The sequence below is a fragment of the Gopherus flavomarginatus genome, chromosome 16, assembly GCF_025201925.1.
Source record: "Gopherus flavomarginatus isolate rGopFla2 chromosome 16, rGopFla2.mat.asm, whole genome shotgun sequence".
NCBI classification, from domain to species: domain Eukaryota; kingdom Metazoa; phylum Chordata; order Testudines; family Testudinidae; genus Gopherus; species Gopherus flavomarginatus.
In genome coordinates, this window is record NC_066632.1 from 16,507,857 (window position 1) to 16,519,923 (window position 12,067).

A 12,067-nucleotide genomic window follows, 5' to 3' on the forward strand; every position below is an offset into this window, starting at 1 on the left:
TAATAGAGTGCTATGTAGACTCTCTCCTCAGGCCCTATGCTACCAGCACTCCTAGCTATCTTCAAGACACCACTGACTTCCTGAGGAAACTACAGTCCATTGATGATCTTCCAGAAAACATCATTCTGGCCACTACGAATGTAGAAAGCTGTCTACACCAACATTCCACACAAAGATGGACTACAAGCCATTAGGAACAGCATCCCCAATAATGTCATGGCAAACCTGGTGGCTGAACTTTGTAACTTTGTCCTCACCTACAACTATTTCACATTTGGGGACAATGTAAACCTTCAAGTCAGTGGCACTGCTATGGGTACCCCCATGACCCCACAGTAAGCCAACATTTTTATGGCTTACTTAGAACAATGCTTCCTCAACTCTCGTCCCATAATGCTCCTACTCTACTTGTGCTGCATTGGTGACATCTTCATCACCTGGTCCCATGGAAAAGAAGCCCTTGAGGAATTCCACCATGATTTCAACTATTTCCATCCCACCACCAACCTCAGCCTGGACCAATCCACACAAGAGATCCACTTCCTGGACACTACAGTGCTAATAAGTGATGGTCACTTAAACACCACCCTATACTGGAAACCTGCTGACCACTATACTTACCTACATGCCTCCAGCTTTCATCCAGACTACACCACACGATCCATTGTCTACAGCCAAGCCTTAAGATATAACCACACTTGCTCCAACCCCTCAGACAGAGACAGACACCTACAAGATCTCTATAAAGTGTTCTTAAAACTACAGTATCCACCTGATGAAGAGAAGAAATAGATTGACAGACCCAGAAGAGTTCCCAGAAGTAACCTACTCCAGGACAGGCCCAACAAAGAAAGTAACAGAACGCCACTAGCTGTCACCTTCAGCCCCAAACTAAAATCTCTCCAGTGCATCATCAAGGATCTGTAACCTATCCTGAAGGACGATCCCCCACTTTAATAGATCTTGGGAGACAGGGCAGTCCTCACTTACAGACAGCCCCCAAACCTGAATACTCACCAGCAACCACACACCACACAACAAAAACACTAACCCAGGAACCTGTCCTTGCAACAAAGCCCTTTGCCAACTCTGCCCCCATATCTATTCAGGGGATACCATCATAGGACCTAATCACATCAGCCACACTATCAGAGGCTCATTCACCTGCATATGTACCAATGTGATAGATGCCATCATGTGCCAGCAATGCCCCTCTGCCATTTACATTGGCCAAACCAGACAGTCTCTACGCAAAAGAATAAATGGACACAAATCAGATGCCAAGAATTATAACATTCAAAAACCAGTCGGAGAACACTTCAACACTCAGCCAGAACACTCCCTGGTCACTCGATTTCAGACCTCAAAGTCGCAATACTCCAACAAAAGAACTTCAAAAACAGACTCCCATGAGAAACTGCAGAATTGGAATTAATTTGCAAACTGGACACCATTAAATTAGGGTTGACTAGAAACTGGGAGTGGATGGGTCATTACACAAAGTAAAACCTATTTCCCCATGCTAATTTTTCCCCCTACTGTTGCTCACACCTTTTGGTCAAATGTTGGAAATGGGCCATCCTGATTATGACTACAAAAGTTTTTTTTCTCCTGCTGATAATAGCCCACCTTACCTGATTACTCTCATTATAGTTAGTATGGCAACACCCATTTTTTTCTTGTTCTCTGTGTATATATATCTTCCTACTGTATTTTCCACTGCATGCATCTGATGAAGTGGGTTTTAGACCACAAAAGCTTATGTTCAAATAAATTTGTTAGTCTCTAAGGTGCCACAAGTACTCCTGTTCTTTTTGCTGATACAGACTAACATGGCTACCACTCTGATACATAGAAGAGTTCAAGTAACAACTTAATTGGTGTGTGAGGGGCATACATGGAAACATTACTGGAAAAGGGATTTGTGGGGAGCAGGAACCATGGGTTTGGGTCTATGAAATCTGGGGGGACAGTTGGGTAACCAAGCAGTTGAAAAGCCAAAATGTGAAATTGCAGCAGCAAATCAATAAGCTACTGGCACAGCAACAATCTGCAATCTCAATGGGATGGAAAAGAGCGGCAAAAGTGAACCTGTGGCTAATTCAATGGACAGGAAACCTCATGACATGGGCGGAGGATGGCTTCAAAAGGCTAACTTGGGGGGGGATACAAAATGCTCAACTCTGGGGGTAGCTCCTGTATAATAGTTACTGTGGTACCTTAGAATGGGACGGCTACTAAGATGGTCCCCATGAGCCCTATTGGAACAATGGGAAATGGAGGAGCTCGCTGGGAACCACTGGGGAGGATGAAATGGTGTAAAATGGACAATAATTCACTTAAGTAATTATTTGTCCAGAGAAAATATTTGAATGTGTCCCTCCTCGATGGCCATGGAGGGGCAGAATTAATGGCCTGTTGCAAATGGGGCCATTAGGAGTGATATACATGGGGTATGGGGTGTTTGCTGGAAATGTGCACAACACTTAGGGACACAATTGCACCAGCATCTGGCACAGTTACACACATCTACACACAGCCATCGGGACTTCAATGCACGAATGGATCTGTGGAACTTATTGCTGTGGACAGTCGAACCAGTGCTTACTACCTGATTCCATACCACGTGGTTGAGCTAGTTTGGACAATACCCCATTTCTCTGTGGACATTCCGTGGTCTCATGATATAGACAAAAGCATGCAAAACCTGCAGGAGCAGCTTGATGCAAATGCCAACAATTGGACACATTTAAAATAGATTCTCCAAAATGGTGTTAAAAGGATCTTAACCCCGTTAAAAGAAGAGAAGCGGTGTTTCTGGTGGTGGCCCGGATGCTGGACTATATTATGATGGTCAGGGCTGACAATATTACTTTGGATTATTGTGGATATTGGCCTATGGCATGCTAATTTTGCAATGTATACTACAGTGGTTAAGGGGGGCACAGACCACAAGGTACAACCACTAATTGTCAGATTTAAGCAATGTGAACGGTCTTCCACCAAAGTTGCTGAGTCACCAGGCAAGGTTGAGCAATTCCCCTGGTGTGGCCTTGTGCAACCGAGTCATTGAATTGTAGCTCCCTTGCTGGACAATGATGGTTGATGGTTAACACTTGTTGATGGCTGACACCCACCCGAGCGTTGGTTAGCTCCCTTGTTGTTTCTGGGGAGCTACTATCTGGATGATTCCACCACCCACAGCATGTTTTAGTGACAACCATACAATACAATCTCATAACTTCATATGCAGTCAAGATACACATATTTAGATAGAACAATGGCTTTCAGCAGATCATAACCTTTCCCACGATACCTCACATGGCCTGCTTTATATGCAATATCACAATTATATACAAATGGTGAATATGGGGGTTACAGGGCATCCCTGTGTGGTATAGTGTGACACAGCAGGAACGGCTGGCCACACAGAGTATGATCCTGACTGAGACCTGGGATACACGTATGGGGCAGCTGGCCCATCCCGCATCACTTGGGCAGCACAGCTCTGTCTGCTGGATACCTAAGCAGAATAGGTGAGTTCATGAAGACACAGTCTGGTCCTGAAGCCTTTCCACCCCTGGCTCATCACTGGCTGTCAGGGGAGAGCTCATTCAGACCTGGCTTCAATCATAGTAGGCCAATACAGCCAAAACAAATGTGCCGACATTGCCATAAATAACAGCTGTATGAGGAAGCTCGTTTTTGTTCAGACTTTCCAAAGGCATTATGCTTTCTTGGGTACAAGTATTTTATCATATACTGTGTATGCTTTTAAAGTGTGTATTAATGTTTCAATTTCAATTCAAATTTCCAACGGACTAAATTGGCAACACTGCATGTATCTGATTCATCACTGGGGTGGGCTGGTGTTGGAGAAATTCAGGGGGGGTGTACAGCCCCTAGGGAAATCCCTGCCACTCTTTCCTGCACTCGTGGGTCTGCCTGTCCCCACTTCTGACCCTCATGCCTGTGCCGCACTCCACTGCCTTGCAAATGCACCTTGGCTCCAGCCACAGGTTCCAGAGGGCTCCTGTTCTGGGGTCTCACGTACTGGCTGGGTCTTTCCCCTGCAGGCGGCGCAGCACCCGGTGGGATGAAGGCTGCCATGTTCCTGTCGCTTGCCCTCATGGTGCCTGCATGCCACACGGGTGCTCTGTGCAACATTGATAACATGGTCGATCTGAAGGTGCAGGCAGCAGTTAGATCCATCTGTAACTGTCTGTCGGACCAGGGGGCATCTCCCCCAGAGATGTGGCTCCCAGCTGGGGAATCTGGGGGATGGGACTTTGCAGCAAAAGGCGAAGCTCCAGCAGTCTCTGCTCTGAGCCCTCAGACTGGGCAAGGGAGCTGGCTTTGCAATTCGTCATGTGCTGGGGGCCAGTCACTCTCGCTGCCTGTGTCATATCTCACCAATGCACATCTGAGCAGTGAGCCTGGGCAGGATGGTGCAGTGGTTAGCCCATAAGCCTTCAAGGGGGGTGGTCGGGTTTCAAGCTCCTCCTCTGACACAGACTCCCTGTTTGATCTTGAGTAAGTCCCTTTGCTTCTCTGGCCCAGATCTACAAAGGTGCTGTGCTTTTAGACACCCTGCGAGCCACGTAGCTCCCACTAGGCCACTGCCAAACCCTGCAGACACCTAATGCCGCTGGTGCCCAAGGGTTTGCAGTAAGAATACACTGGACATGGTGCGGGGGTAAGATGCTGTGCAGGGGTGGAGGCAGGGAAACAGGTACAACACATGAGAGGAAGGTGGAACCAGTCCACACATAAGAGCACAATTATCTGTACCTGAAGTGTGGCTATCTAGTGGTCAGGCCACACAGTTTCTGCTACTGCCTCTAATATGAGAGGCCTGGGATTTTGACAGCAGAGACTCCAGGGGTCCCAGGTTCAATCCCTGCTTCTGCCAGCCCACCGGGGCAGCTCTCTCACTGCCCATCCCATTCTGCTCCCAGCCAGCCCCATTCAGTGTGCAAATGGGGCAAAGGGGAGCTGGAACCCTTGGGATTCCCTGATGTTCCTTAGCTTTGGTTCAGGCCTGAGCACAGCACGGAGCCGGCATTTGCGTTAGTTCTATTCCAGTGGCTGCACTCTGGGCCCTGTCGTGCCAGGTGCTGCAGAGGCCATGGTAAGACGCTCCCTGCCCTAAAGAGCTGCCAAGAGAGGGATTGTCACTCCCTGTGCACAGAGGGGAACCGAAGTCCAGAGGGCCTAAGAGATTCTCACAGGGAATTGGGGGCAGAGGCAGGAATAAAACCTACCTCTCCTGTGACTCAGTCCAGTGCCTTAGCCACAGACCTGCTGGATGGTCAGTCAGCCCCTGGGAGTTTCTGGAGACCGGGTCCACAAGGTGCTGTCTGCATAGCTAGCACCACCTCACCCAAGGCAATCCTACAATATCAGGGTTGGAAGGGACTTCAGGAGGTCATCTAGTCTAACCCCCTGCTCAGGGCAGGACTAGTCCCCAGACAGATTTTTGCCCTAGATCCCTAAATGGCCCCCTCAAGGATTGAGCTCACAACTCTAGGTTTAGCAGGCCAATGCTCAAACCACAGAGCTACCCCTCCTACTATAACCAGGGCTAGCTAGGATCTCTTAGTCCATCATGCTCAGCCCCTGCTGACCCCACACCCCGAACTACCAGGAGGGTAAGGTGGCGGAGGTGGCCTGATATGAGTTGCAGCATCCAAGTTCACCCACACAAGCCCATGCAGCTGTCCGAGCCCCCTGCTAGCTTGACCGGCTGCAGAGCGCACAGACTTGGGTGTAGTGGCTGGGGGAAGCAGCCAGGAGTTATTTCTGCTGCCTCTGTCCCTGCCCTTTGTTCACATCCTGAGGCGGAGGGTAGGGTCTTGCTGGATGCCCAGTGGCCTCCCCTGAGTAACAGTCTTCTACAGGGCTGTGGGCAACAGGCATCAAACCCGGGACCTTCAGATCTCAAACCAGGAGACTCTACTGCAGTGGTTCTCAACTTAATTATCTTTGTGGGCCACATATGTGGCCCACAATATGTTACGTGGGTTGCAGGTTGAGAACCACAGCGCCCCCCCACAAAGCCCTCCACTGTTCCCTATGCCTTCGGCCCCTACCAGAGACCCCTCCACAGAGCAGGGCCAGGAACAGAGCCTGGGCATGGGCCCGGGGAGCTGGACCCCGCAGCATGTGGCAGGGCAGCGTAAAACTTGAGGGTGCTGCAGAACCCCCACAAAACCCTAGTTCCTAGCTCCCCCCACCCCCTCATTGCTCAGAGACCCACTTTCTCACACCCTGTCAGGGCCGGACTAGGCGGTTGCCTAGGGCGCCGAGATTTGGGGGCACCAAAAAGCACCCCCAAATTTTTTTTAAATGGTTGAGCAGCCGCTGCTTCTGGGACAGAGAGGGAGTCTGAGCTGCCGGTGGCAGCTGGCAGCCCAAGGTGTCCCCCGGGTCAGGGCGCCGCCGCGGCAGCCGGCAGTCCCCGTGGTCAGTGCGCCGTTGCCGGCAGCCCAGGGGGTTCCCCGTGGTCAGTGCGCCGTTGCCGGCAGCCCAGGGGGTTCCCCGGGTCAGTGCGCTGCCGCGGCAGCCAGCAGCCCAGGGCTTCCTCTGGGTCTGCACGCCAGCAGGGCCGCCCAGAGAGGGGGACAAGAGGGGCAATTTGCCCCAGGCCCCGCAGGGGCCCCCACGAGAGTTTTTCGAGGCCCCTGGAGCGGGGTCCTTCACTCGCTCTGGGAGCCCCGGAAAACTCTCATGGGGCCCTGGCCCCTGGCGCTTCTTCTGCTCCCGGTCCTTGCTGGCGGGGGGTCCTTCCGTTCCGGGGCGGAAGGACCCCCCGCTGGTGAATTACCGCTGAAGCAGGACCCGCTGCTGACACGCAGCCCAGTCTTCGGCAGTAATTCGGCGGTGGGGGGCCTTTCCGCCCTGGGACCAGTCACCGAAGTGCTCCGGAGACCTGCGGCAGGGGCCCTCTGCCACAGAATTACCGCTGAAGACCCGGCTTCACTTCGGCAGCTGGTCCCACTTCGGCAGCAATTCTGCGTTGGGGGGGCCCCGCGGCGGGTCTCCGGGGCACTTCGGCGGTGGGTCCCGGAGCGGAAGGGCCCCCTGCTGCCGAATTACTGCCAAAGCAGGGGCCCCCCACCGCTGAAGACCCCAGGCCCCTGGAATCCTCTGGGCTGCCCTGGCACGCCGCTGGCAACCCAGGGAGTTCCCCTGGGTCAGCATTCCGCTGCCGGCAGCAGCCAGTCCAGGGGTTCCACTGCGCAGTCCTGCTTGGAGAGGACATGGAGCAGAGGTGAGCTGGGGTGGGGAGGTACCGCAGGGCTCCTCAGGCCAGGGGCTGGGGAGCTGCCACGGGACGGGTGGCTCCTCAGGGCGGGGCGGGGAGCTGCTGCAGGGCTAGGGGGATGCAAGGTGGAAGTTTCGCCTAGGGCACAAAACTGCCTTGCACCAGCCCTGCACCCTGTCACCAGTTCCCAGCTGCGCTCCAGCATGCTGCCAGATGCTGTCTTCCCCTCAGCCAGCCCCTCTCCCTTCCAGATCAGAGTGGCAAATTTTGAACATGTTTTAGCACACAGCTGAGTCACAATTGTGTGCTAAATGGACCGCATGCGGCCCATGGATTGCAAGTTGAAAACCGCTGCTCTATGCCTGAGCTAGAGGGCACCCAGCTCCAGGCACTGCGACTGTATGTAGCCCAGCCACCACTCGGGGGAGCCAGAGAGCCACATGGAGTGAGGCTGGGTGGGTTACACCTGCCCAGGTAACAGCTGGGGCAGAGGCAGCTTCTCTCCACCTGAGCCTGGAGGGAGGGGGCAGCCTTTCCACACCCAGGGTCCTGCTGGCTACAACTCTGCCTCTTGCCTTGCAGTGTCCTCCACCCTGGCCAAAGCCAAGCTACTCTGCCAGGACGTCTCTGCACGTGGGGCACTTGTCTCCTGCCCAGCAGGTGAGAGCACTTTCCCGAGTGCCCCGCAGACCCAAGGAGGGAGGGGCCACTGAGGCACAGACCCCATCCCCTCTGCAATCCTGGGTGGGTGTGGAGCTGGGGCAGCGATGCACCACCAGCCTGCCTGGGGCCCCCCTGCCCATGTGCTGCGCAGTGCCGGGAGCAATGGCATTCACACTACTGCCAAGTCTCTGGCTGCACTTGATGTGCCCAGACCCCTGGGACATCTTACTGACCTCCCTTGGGCAGTAGCCTGGCTGCAAGGGAGCCACAGGGTCATGCACTGGGGGCTGGGAAGGAGGAGAGAGCAGGGCACCACGCTGGCCCCCATGGTCCCATCCTGCCACCAGCCTGTGATCTGATGAAGTGGGTATTCACCCATGAAAGCTTATGCTCCGATACATCTGTTAGTCTACAAGGTGCCACAGGACTCAGTTGCTTTTTACTAATATTATAAATGGTCTCACATACTCCATACAGCGTCACCCCCTCCCTTCTCCCAGAACTCCCCCTGAATGTGTGGGCCAGCTGGGTTCTCTCTTCCAGGGGCCTGGTGGTCAGTGTACCACCGAGCGCACAGACACAGCAGGCAGGGTTCTACCCCATTTCTCTTCACTTAACAGAGCCCAGATCATAAAGGAAACAACTGTGATGCTGTACCCCATAATGCTTTATGGGAATATAACTGAAATATGTTTTGTGCTGCCTGTGCCATGTAACGTATCTCTGTAAAAGTTATGGTCTACTATATCTATTCATCCTATTTGTACACATATATCATGTTCTACTTGAGGTTAAGAATATTGGCTGTATTTGCTTGATTTCTAAGTAAGCTTTGTGAGGCATTTGGTCAGCCTCTTTATGAAGGAATTCGCAAGATTAAGTACCCGATCAGGAAGAACTTGGGGAACAATGCATCTTGGAAGGCTCCAATCCACATACAAAGTCTTCCTGGAGACATACAAGATACCATGTGGACAATGGCTTCTGCCTGTAAAGACTGTGAGTCATGCATGGACATGTGACTTGCCCAGGGGACTCCAGAACTCCATCTTGGAGCTGGACTTTGCATAGGAGTGAGAAGGGGTCTCCACCCACAAGAGAAAGTCTATTTAAACCCCTGGGAGATCCCGCCATTTGGTCTTCAGCTGGCTAAAGAGGGAGCCTCTCCACCCCCCCGGATACTTGGAAGAAACTGGAACAAAGGACAGTAACTACAGGGGGTATGAGTAATTGCTGGACCCAGGCTAAAAGGAGATTAGTCTGTAAAAGGCAGCATTCTGGAACTGGTGAGAATATTATCTGTATTCAGTTTGATTAGACATAGATTTGCACATTTTATTTTATATTGCTTGGTGACTTAATTTGTTCTGTCTGTTACTACTTGGACCACTTAAATCCTACTTTCTGTATTTAATAAAATCACTTTTTACTTATTAATTAACCCAGAGTATGTATTAATACCTGGGGGAACAAATAACTGTGCACATCCCTCAGTGTTATAGAAGGCAAACAATTTATGAGTTTACCCTGTATAAGCTTTATACAGGGTAAAATGGATTTATTTGGGTTTAGACCCCGTTGGGAGTTGGGTATCTGAGTGCTAAAGACAAGCACACTTCTGTGAGCTGTTTTCAGGTACACCTGCAGCTTTGGGGCAAGTAATTCAGACCCTGGGTCTGTGTTGGAGCAGACAAGTGTGTCTGGCTCAGTAAGACAGGGTGCTGGAGTCCTGAGCTGGCAGGGAAAGCAGGAGCAGAGGTAGTCTTGGCACATCAATTGGCAGCTCCCAGCATTATGGGGTGTCACAACAACCATCCCCCAACTGCAGTGCTGCTCGCCAGCTCACCTGTCCCTAGGGAGTCCTTTGGGGTCTTTCTGAGTTCAGATCGCAGGGTCCCCCTCACCACATTGGAATCCTGCAGCAGCCAGAGGGTGGGGGGGTTGCTCTGGGGAGCTCCTCCTCTTTAGCTGGTGAAAATGTACAAAGACTCGAAATAGATCAGCCCTGGCCCTTGGAGACCTTCCAGCCCTGCTGTCACCTGCCTTAGCCTCCCCTGGTGATCCCAGACCTCAACCAGGTGCCTTCATGACCAGGCCACCCCCTCCCCCGATAAGCCCTTGGGAGTCAGTCTATTGTCTAGGATGTCTAGCAGAGCAGAGAATCATCCCAGGTTAACAACCCTCAGCTGTCAGCCTTTTGCCACTAGCCCCAGCATGGAGTTAAAACCACAACAGAAACAGCAGATGCCCCCCACTTTCCAAAGGCATTTGCAGCTTGGGAAAGATACAGAAAGTTCATCACCTCACACTGATTTCACAGCGTGCCGCCCACTGCAGCTCTCCCCACTGGCTTACTTTCCTACCTTGCCCCACGCTCACGCCATTGGGTGGTGCCTGATAGTCAGCCCCACAGGCAGAAGTGATGCAGAGGGGCATGGAGGGTCAAGTCCTCCCCGTCTTCCCCCCCTCACCCTCGACTGACCTACCAGGGGTGGGGTGGGAGACAGGCTCTGTCCTTCTGTCCCTGAGCCTCCCCCCGACATGTTGGGGAGGAGGGATAGCTCAGTGGTTTGAACATTAGCCTGCTAAACCCAGGGTTGTGAATTCAATCCTTGAGGGGGTCATATAGGGATCTGGGGCAAAAATCTGTCTGGGGATGGGTCTAGATGAGCAGGGAGCTGGACTAGATGATCTCCTGAGGTCCCTTCCAACCTGATATTCTATGTTCAGCTGCTCTCTGTGGGAGCCAGGCACAGAGCAGGACAGAGCCACTTCTGCCTGAGAGCCTGGTTGGGAGGCAGGCAGCCCACTCCCTGCCTGGGCTTGGCTGCTGGAAACAGGGGCTGAGCATGCAGGGACCTCTGGCTTACTTAGCCCCCATCCCCAGTAGCAGGGTCTGGGTGGGGGGCAGCCCAATGCCCATCCAGCTGCCAGGGACATTCAGTGTTTCTCTTTTGACCTCGTCAGATGTTGTTCCTGCAACAAGCAGTCCAGAGGTGGTATGTGCTCCAGGCTTCACTCCCTGCAGCCCCTGAGCTTCCTGTTTCTAGGAGCTTCAAGAGGCTCCAAGATGGCTCTGGAATTCACCCTCTGATTGCTCTGCAAGGCCACCTGGTGCCGACAGACTGAAGTCAGAGCAGCCCACATGCCACAGCCCACCAGAGCGTGGGGCACAGCTGCCTTCAGCTGCTCCCCATGTGCTAGAGTCACAGCCAGAGCCCTGCTGGGGTAAATCTGCTCCCTGTCATCCATGGAGCGACACTGATTTAAACCCCATGGGGATCTGGCCCCATGTTCCTGCCCCATGCCCTGCAATAAGGGTGTGAGGTACGGGAGGGCTGGTCCCAGGAGCATGGGCTGGTTCAGGGTTACCAAACACCTGCTGCCCCCATGTCACATGGGGAAGGACCCACAGGCTGCAGAGCAGGCTGAACTCAGCAGGCTGGGGGCTGGGGGCCTGGGAGCATGAACCGGGCTGCAGGGGGGAGGGTGGCGCTGCCAGGCAGGTGTGGAGTGGCTGCAAGGAACAGACCAGAGTGTCTCAAGGGCTTCACAGGAACAAGCACAAAGGAGACTTGAAGAGGGTGCTTGAGAGCAGCTCACAGGGACACTCAGCCCTCCTTGCCTCAAAGCACAGGCTGAGTGGGGAAGGGCGAGGGGCATTCATTTCCCTTTTTCTGTAGGAGTCTTAACGTCATGAAACATCCCATCGTCCATCTATACATCCCCATACGCCCTCGCATCTATCTATCCATCCCCATACGCCCTCGTATCTATCTATCCATCCCCATTAAACCCCCGTATCTATCTATCCATCCCCATACGCCCCCGTATCTATCTATCCATCCCCATTAAACCCCCGTATCTATCTATCCATCCCCATACACCCTCATATCTATCCATCCCCATTAAACCCCCGTATCTATCTATCCATCCCCATACGCCCCCTATCTATCTATCCATCCCCATTAAACTCCCGTATCTATCTATCCATCCCTATACGCCCCCGTATCTATCCGTCCCCATATGCCCCCGTATCTATCTATCCATTCCCATTAAACCCCCGTATATATCTATCCATCCCCATACGCCCTCGTATCTATCTATCCATCCCCATTAAACCCCTGTATCTATCTA

At 52.7% G+C, this 12,067-nt stretch overlaps 1 long non-coding RNA gene across 1 annotated transcript in view; it reads left to right on the forward strand.

The window, feature by feature from the left end:
* Nucleotides 1-8,096, forward strand: part of LOC127035752 (uncharacterized) — a 29,756-nt gene extending 21,660 nt beyond the window's left edge. The window contains exon 3 of the long non-coding RNA XR_007769916.1: nt 7,850-8,096. This is a non-coding gene — a long non-coding RNA (uncharacterized LOC127035752). The remainder of the gene's footprint in view (nt 1-7,849) is intronic.
* Nucleotides 8,097-12,067: the final 3,971 nt, after the last annotated feature.